This window comes from Lonchura striata, chromosome 1A (genome assembly GCF_050655825.1).
Source record: "Lonchura striata isolate lonStrDom1 chromosome 1A, ASM5065582v1, whole genome shotgun sequence".
In the NCBI taxonomy this organism is placed as follows: domain Eukaryota; kingdom Metazoa; phylum Chordata; class Aves; order Passeriformes; family Estrildidae; genus Lonchura; species Lonchura striata.
The window spans coordinates 76705413-76714586 of NC_140741.1; positions in this window are offsets into that span (position 1 = coordinate 76705413).

Below are 9174 nucleotides of genomic sequence, written 5' to 3' on the forward strand. Positions count from 1 at the left end.
CTCCATACCAATTAAACACAATTATTCTTGAAGGCATTTTGCAGTGTGCCGCGCTCCCGCCCCGGTTCCCTTTGTCTCAGCCCCGGCTAGCTCTCATCCTGGGGCGAGGGCGGGCGATGGAGGCACCCTCCGCCGCTCCCAGCTGGGGTTTGGAGAGTGCCTTTGTGGGTTCCGGGCAGCGCTAGCAAGCCTCGCGGTGGTAAATGAAGAGCGGATCCTGCTGGGGGCTAAGTCCGAGTTTATTGCAGCCCAACGGGGCCAAATATCCTAGAACGGTGCCAGCCAACAGGAACAAGCACAAGGTGCTTGCACTGGCTTATAAACTGTAAGGGAGGGGTATCTAACGACCAATGGGGATAGGGATAGGGGGTGGCTCCGGGATGGGGGGATATGGTGGGGTCCAATGGGGGAAGGATATGGGGGGAGCCCCAGGTCCTCGCCCAATCACCCGGTGCCCTGAGTAGAAGCTTCTGGATGGATGGGAAGGGGCACCGAGTGATAGACAAGGCACCCGGGGGGGGTAAAATGCCTCTTTCAGGGTGATGGATAGATACTGGGAAGGCGGGAAGGGCGGACAAGGCGGGAAAACTGGGGATAAACCAAGTTGCACACGGGGGTACAAAGGAATAAACCAATACATAATACAGGGATAATAAAACATATACATAACGCAACTCCACATCTCCTCCTTTTTTTGTTTAAAAAGAAAGAAAGGTGAAGAGGATAAAGTAAGTCTTTAAACGGGGGCTTCACAGTCACTGGGCTCATTTTGAAACTAGATGTTTCCTTTTTCTGGAAATTTTTCTTCTTGAAACCCTTCTTTGTTCAAGGGTTTCAGTTCATCATTATGTTAAAGCTTGTAATAAACACAATGAGTCCCAGCAGCAGCAAAAGTCCTGTTTCTTTAGAAAGCAACTGAAATTAATAGTCGAGGTAGGGGAGGTCTAACTCAAAGGGGAACAGAGAATTCCAGGAGCCAGGGAGGGAAGAGGGGGGACCAGGTGAGGGGGACCTTTTCCGCCGTCGGAGGGCGGCGTACCCAACTTGAGGACTGTCCGGTTTTCTCTTCTGGGTCTTAGGGACATATGGTCTGACGAATTTGGAAGGGACCCATCTCAGGCCTGAGGGCGTGGATACGCAAGCGTACCCCCGTCCCCAGGTGACTAAGTCATAGGGTCCTTCCTGCTGCCAGGTCTCAGGGTTTTTAATGAGAACTGGCGGCTTTTCCCTGACCTCGCTCTGCTCGTAGGAATTAAAGTGCCTCGCGATGGGGGGGTTGAGGCACTCGAAGGAACAGTTTAAGAAATTGATGGTAAAAAGGGCCCGCGCTAACTGAACTTGGGGGGACTCATTTTTAGCTGACGACTGTTGTTGTTTAAGCATCCTTTTGATGCTTTGATGAGTCCTCTCTACCACGGCTTGACCTGTTGGGGAATAGGCGATGCCAGTTTTATGTTCTATTCCCCATTGCTGCAGGAAGCCTGCGAATTCCTTGGATGTGTACCCGGGGGCATTGTCTGTTTTTATCTGTTTTGGGACGCCTAGCATGGAGAAGGCTTGTATCAGGTGTTTCTCTACTTCCTTGGCCTTTTCCCCTGTGTGGGCAGAGGCGAAAACTGCTCCAGAGAAGGTGTCCACAGAGACATGGACGTACTTCATCCTCCCGAAGGAGGGGATATGAGTAACGTCCATCTGCCACACCTCACAGGACTTCAGACCCCTAGGGTTAGCCCCTGCGCTCACTGATGGTAGTGGGAGCGACTTACAGGACGGGCATGTGGCCACAATGGCCTTGGCCTGGTCCCGGGTTAGATGGAACTGCCGGACCAGACCAGGCACATTCTGGTGGTAAAGCTGGTGGCTGATCTTTGCTTGCTGGAACTTGTCCGGGAGTGGCGCCAGCTGTGCGGGGGCGGCAGCAAGGGAATCGGCACGGCGATTGCCCTCGGCCAAGAACCCCGGCAGGTCGGTGTGTGACCTGATATGCATCACATAAAACGGTTGCTCTCGGTGGGAGACTAGCCTTATCAGCTTAGAGAGCAACCTGTTAAGGGCATCGTTGGAGACACCTTGCAGGATTGCATCCTGTGCTCTAGACACTACACCTGCTACATAGGCCGAATCGGTTACCAAATTAAAAGGTTCAGAGAACCGCTCAAAAGCTCTAACGACTGCGGCCAACTCAGCTACTTGAGGGGATCCTTCTACTTCAACAACATCTGCCTCCCACTGCTGAGTTTGAGGATCTTTCCAAGTCACTACTGACTTGTGGGACCCTCCGGACGCGTCCGTAAAAACTGTTAGAGCCTTTAAGGGTTTTTTGCTCTGAATTTGTTTTGTTGACAGAGTGAATTGGATTTCGGAATTGAAAATTTTGTGGGCCGGTCTCAAAACAGAAATTTTTCCGGTGTAGCTGTCCAGTGCAAACTGCAATGATTCATTCTCTTGCAGCAGGTGTTCTAACATTGCCTTTGTGAATTGGCCCGATTCTAATTTCAAAGGAATGTGGATGTGATCAAAGTCACACCCCGCTAGCTCCCGAATCCGCGTTCTCGCTTTGCGGATTAGCTCTGCCACCAGCTCTTGTGGCCGTGTCAACCTTTTGGATCGTGAATGACTCAGGAATACCCACTCTATGATGGAGAGTGGGTCCCTTTTGTCCTGATCCTTGCCCTTTCCTAGGGTGTCTGCCCATTGGAAGATGACACCGTGGAGGTGTGGCAGTCTGCCCAATATGATGAATCTGAAGGGCAGGCCCGGATCGTACCTGTGGGCCTGCCTGGCAGACATTGCCTCCTGAACCTTCTGCAAAGCAGCTTTGGCCTCTGGAGTGAGTTCCCTGGGAGAACTAGGCTCTTCCCCCCCTTTCAATAAATTGAAAAGAGGGGCTAGGTCTTCGTTGTTAATACCTAACCAGGGTCTCACCCAGTTTAAAGACCCACACAGCTGCTGCACGTCGGCTAGAGTCCGAATTGAATTTTTTATGGCCAATTTCTGCAGAACAATGGTCCGCTTGTTTATTTCTAAACCCAGGTACTTCCAAGGTGGCATTCTTTGAATCTTATCCTCTCGCAGCTCGAACTCTACAGCAACCAACGCACTGGTTGTCAGTTCAAGCGCGTGTGTAAGTAGATCGCTGTTGGGGGCACAAATAAGAATATCATCCATATAGTGCTGGATGATCACGCCCTCGGTGGCTGCACGCACAGGGGACAGCAATGAAGAGACGTACCACTGGCAAATGCTTGGGCTGACTTTCATGCCTTGGGGAAGAACTTTCCAGTGGTATCTCTCCATTGGGGCTTCTCGGTTGATGGAAGGAACCGAGAAGGCGAACCGTGGTGCGTCATCAGGGTGTAGGGGAATTTGGAAAAAACAATTTTTGATGTCAATGACAGCTAATTCCCAATTTTCTGGTAACATCGTGGGGGACGGCATCCCTGGCTGGAGAGGACCCATGTCTTCTATTACATTGTTGATGGCGCAAAGGTCATGAAGGAGGCGCCACTCGTCTTTGCCAGGTTTTTTCAGGACAAAGACAGGGGAATTCCAGGGGGATGTTGTTTCCTGGATATTCCCTTTGGCAAGTTGCTCCTTCACGAGCTCCCGAAGCGCTTTTAATTTCTGTTTATTGAGCGGCCACTGCTCTACCCACACTGGTGTATCTGTGAGCCAATTAAGTTTCCGGGTAGGACGCTCCTCAGTGACTGTTGCCCGAAAAACCTGGGGGGTCGGGATGTTAATTGTGACCCCCCACTGGGCCATCAGGTCTCTCCCCCATAAGGGTTCTGTGTAATCTAATACGAACGGGCGTAAATAGGCCGATTGTCCGTTCGGCCCCTCAAATTTTACGATGTTTTTTGATTGCTTTGCCAATTGAGAACCCCCTTCACCTTGAATTTTCCCCGCCACGTTTTGCAGCTCCCAGCGAGGCGGCCAATCCCGTGCGGGGATGACCGTCACGTCTGCCCCTGTATCCAGGAGACCGCTTAGGTGTTTGTACTCCCCATCCTTCCGCATATAGCAGGAGAGCTTTGGTCTTTCCTTCCCTATGACCTGGGCCTGGCACACCTGGTAGCTCTTCTTCGCTGACTTCTTCCATAGATCTTCAGGGTGTGCCGGAGGCCCAGATGCTGGAATGGCTTGGGCGATGATTTGGCCCTTGGGAAGGAAGACTGGAGGATGGGGGCAGTGCAGCCACACCACTAATCGCTCGGTGTTCCTGGATGTCAGGGATGGTGCAATAGTGACTTCGAGAGGCGTGAATTTTGTGTCCCCAAGAACGATGTACTTACTGTGGAGGTTCCTCCAGGTTTCCGGGTCCTCTGTGTCGACAGTGATGGAGTGCCAGTCGCTGTCCCTTAGGTGCAGAGCCTCAGTCAGGGCCAACCTATATGGGGAGAAACCAGATACGATGTTAAGTATCGGCTTGGGCTGGTTCGGGCCTCGACCCAGCCAAGCAGCGGGAATGAAATCCACATCCTCCCTCATATAGGTTGGTTCGTCAGCCATAGTCCGGTGTGTCAAGTCCAGTGAAACGTCCTCAGGTGGGCATTGATGGTAGTCGTCCCTCCCCTCCTCTGATGTTATAGAACCCACCATATTTATGTCCTCGCGCAGGGAGGGACTGCGCTGATGACTCAGTTTTTTTGTTTTCCCCCCGAGTTGGGGGCACTCTTTTCTTGTCGCTGTTGTTTAAACCTAAAAAACTCGTCCCTCAGCGGGCATTGGGAAGCCCAATGTCCCTTCTGCCTACATAGATTGCAGGCCTGATGGTGCTGTTGTCCCCTCGGGGGTGCTCCTGTAGGGCGGCGATCTGGAGAAGGGGTGGCTGGCGGTGTCACGGCTTCAACGAAGGCTACTCTCGTTGTGGGTGGTTTAGGAGTCTCTGGAATGTCTTTAGCAGGAACTGTCACCTTCCTCGCACAGACTTGTAGCATGCTTTGAAGGGTAGGCTCAGGGTCCAGGGGCAGACTGAGGATTGCTTGCCGGCACGCGTCGTTAGCGTTCTGCCTCGCAACTGTGGCAAGCATCCCCTCTCGCAGCCTCTCGTCCGGGACCTGAGCCTCCATCGCGTGATGCAAGCGATCCACGAACGCGACAAAAGGTTCTAGGGATTCTTGCTTTAGGGACAAGAAGTTAATAACCGTACCGCTGGGTCTTAACTTAAAAAACGCCTTTTCTGCCGCCCTAGTGCTGACTTGCAGCGCCTCTCTGGGGATTTTTTCCGCTTGCTTGGTCCCCATTTTCCAATCCCCCTCCCCGCACAAGTGGTCTAGCGATATTACAGCCCCATCCTCATCCCTAGAGCTATCTGCATTGGCCCAGAGGTCAGGTAACACCTCTCTGATCTCCCGCTTCCACTCGGATTCCCAGATGAGGAATTCTCCGTGGGTAATTAAACAGGAGAAGAGAGTTCGCATGTCTGCTGGGACATATTCTTTGGAGGAGAGGGTTGCTTTTAATAAGCCTCGGAAGTATTCGCTTTCCATCCCGAACCCCTTCTTGGCCTTGCAGAGCTCTTTGATGGTCTGCTGGGGGATGGGGGACCACTGTGCAAGGGGCCTACCCCCCTGCCGCGGGGTACAGGTGACAGGTGCGGCCGAGAAGGCAGGTAGGGACTGGGGTGGATCGGGGTTCCCACGCTCCCCCCCCCCGGAACCGAAAGCGTGAGAACTGGAAGTGGGGTCGTGGGAACCAGGGGACGAGGCGTGGTCTGGAGCAGGGGGAGTGGTATGGTGGGGACTCCCATCCCCGGGGGTGGAGCTGAGGGGTGGGGTGTTGAATAATTCAAGGGAGGGGGAGTTGACGGGGGGTGGAGGAGGGAGGTGGGCGGAGAAATCCGGGGAGCAGAAGGGGTTGGTCTGCCGGAAGGGATTATGGGAGGGGGGAGGACAGGGATCATGGGAAGAAGGAGCACGAGTGGCGGGAAAACCCACGCGGTCACCTCCATCTTGTGCCCTGGGGAAGGGGGGAGAAGGGAAGCCATTTCGTGGGGTTTGGGGATGGTGGATGGGGGATGAGGGATCTTCGGGGGTCTGGGATAACTGAAAACGAACGGAGTCTCTACGGGACGGGGCTGTATAGCGCGGGGAAGAAGGGGAACGGGTAGAAGCAGAGACAGCGCCTGCACCGCCCTGCGGGGTGTCTAGGGTATTCTCAGAGGGGCCAGAATCTGCCTGCGGGCAATGCCGGGATGCCTGTCTGATAATACCCGACTTCGGGAGAGAGGGAGGGTTTTGCCGCAGTTTTCCCGCAGCGCCCGCCGCAGCCGCAGCCTCGGGAGCAGCGACAGCAGCTGCTCTGCGCCCCGCTGCAGCGGCGAGCGCTGCATCGTACTGCAGCGACCGGGCTGAGGGACAGGGAAGCGGAGTAGGGTTATATGAACTACCCGCTGAACTGGGGATCGGTTTGTTTGCGGCTGGCTGTGGCAGACTTTCGTAGCGATATTTAGTTATATCGCGAATTTGGAGAGCCAAATGGGTGAATATGGAGAGAGAGAGATCTGACTGACGCAGGATCTTCCCCGCTACCTGTTCCCAAAAAGGGGCTTGGTATAATTTAGCTGGCGAAATGTCAGGGAAAGTTTGCGACAACCACTGAACGAACCGTTTTACTTCAGATTTTTTAATCTTAATTCCCCCCACTAAAAGGATACCCACAACTTGGGAATAAATGCTCTTCTGCGGCACGGACAGCCTTGCACCCATGGCTGTTAGATGTTAAATCGTGCTGCAGCGCCTACGATTGGGAAAACACGAACGAAAAACAAAAGACCACACTTCCGGCTTTGTCGCGGTCCTTAAGCTTCCCGCCCGGAAAGGGAAGCACCAAAAACAGGAATTTTTTCCCCGAACCCCGGGGAAAAAGAAACCCACCAAAAAGGGATCCTTCCCCTAAAACCTAGAGGAAAGGAACCAACCAAAAAAAAAGGACCGGGAAAGCCCCAGGGGCCCCTATACTCACAAACCACAGGGGTCCGAGAGGGAAGGGTGGAAAAGAAAAACCAATCGCAGGGCTTCTCCGCGAGAGAATCGACTCCGGAGGTGCTTTCCAGAGCTGCCGATCCTGTCCCCAAGAGTGCCACCCACTAAAACGTGGGTCTGCTCTCGCCGGGGTAGCTGACGGCCAGGAGGACGATTCTTCAGGTCTGCGCGACCCTAAAATCCTCAAACGAGGGTCCAACGCCGCAAAAACGGGGCCGCTCGTTGGGCGCCAGCTGCCGCGCTCCCGCCCCGGTTCCCTTTGTCTCAGCCCCGGCTAGCTCTCATCCTGGGGCGAGGGCGGGCGATGGAGGCACCCTCCGCCGCTCCCAGCTGGGGTTTGGAGAGTGCCTTTGTGGGTTCCGGGCAGCGCTAGCAAGCCTCGCGGTGGTAAATGAAGAGCGGATCCTGCTGGGGGCTAAGTCCGAGTTTATTGCAGCCCAACGGGGCCAAATATCCTAGAACGGTGCCAGCCAACAGGAACAAGCACAAGGTGCTTGCACTGGCTTATAAACTGTAAGGGAGGGGTATCTAACGACCAATGGGGATAGGGATAGGGGGTGGCTCCGGGATGGGGGGATATGGTGGGGTCCAATGGGGGAAGGATATGGGGGGAGCCCCAGGTCCTCGCCCAATCACCCGGTGCCCTGAGTAGAAGCTTCTGGATGGATGGGAAGGGGCACCGAGTGATAGACAAGGCACCCGGGGGGGGTAAAATGCCTCTTTCAGGGTGATGGATAGATACTGGGAAGGCGGGAAGGGCGGACAAGGCGGGAAAACTGGGGATAAACCAAGTTGCACACGGGGGTACAAAGGAATAAACCAATACATAATACAGGGATAATAAAACATATACATAACGCAACTCCACAGCAGTGTGTAGATTCCTTTTGGGTATTACAGCAATTTAAGAGTACCTCACTTTAGGTAAGTCAGTTCTGTGAAGGATACTGGTTACTTAACCAAAGGTATGTCTTCAGGTAGAGTTAGTTAAATTAAAATAAATGTCTCCTGGAATTTGCCTCTAGTGATGAAAAAAGTTTATTAAAATCAGTACAAGCACATTGCTAGGCAAATCCTTAATACTTATCAAACTACAGTGAAGTCACTAGAATCATTCTTAACTTGAATTAGCATGTTGTTGCAGGCCCTATAACTCTGTTGAGTAGGAGAAGGAGAAGATTTTAACTAATTGCATTCATCCATACAGATGTCTTTTGTGGACCCATTTAGGCTAGTTGACTAAATCTGGCATAAAAGATAGCACAGAGATTTTAACTGTTGAAAAACTCTGAGCAGGAAGTGTTCCCACAGTGCAAGAATCCTTTGAGTCAGGGTGCTTTAATAGTGTAATTCATAAGTTGTCTAGAGGAGGAATAGAAGGAAGTTAAACTAAGCTACCTTTAAGGAAGATGAATTAAACCTCATTAGAAGTCTGTATGGACACTCATTCTGCAAATTAAAGGAGCAGGAAGGAAGGCAATTGATGGTGCTTCAATTCTCCATCAGAGGCCTAAGAATAATGTATCTTAACAGTTTTCTCTTCTTAATTCAGTTAGTGTATTTTCATTTCCCTGAATGACTCCAGGTAGACAAAGGCACAAGGGAATAGTGGGTTTTGAATTGCCCAGGATACTACAGGTGGAGGTCCTCAGGAAGTGGCATGTGCTTTTTGGCTGTTGCCACAAACCATGGAGCTTTGAGCCATCCCAGGTGCCAGCAGCACCCTGAGCAGTGCTTACCAGCACCTGGCACTGGTAAATATTCCTGGCACAAAAGATTTTCTCTCCGTGGCCAAGCTGTGTCCGTGCAGGTAGCAGGGACAGCCACGCCATGGTCAGGGTTGCTGCTGCAGCACATCCCATTCTGTCCCGGTAGGATTCACTGAGCGCTAGTCACAAGAAGAGTGTCTAAAGTGATTTCTAAGAGAAAAGCTGCATGGGGTCAAACATGATCTTTCCTGTGGTTTTTGTAGCCAGCTCACCGTCAGTTCCCAGCACTGAACCAGGGCAGGGTGTGCCGTAGCTTGGCTCGTCCCTGAACGGGTGCCACCGTGCCTCTCCCTTCTTACTGCCCAAAGCTTTGTGTCCAGGCACAAGGGGAGTAGAGAAGCTTCCTGCCAGGAGATTGAGAGGCAGCCCGTGTGCTCATTCTTCTGCTCCATGAGCCTTTCCTGGCAGAGACAGGGCTG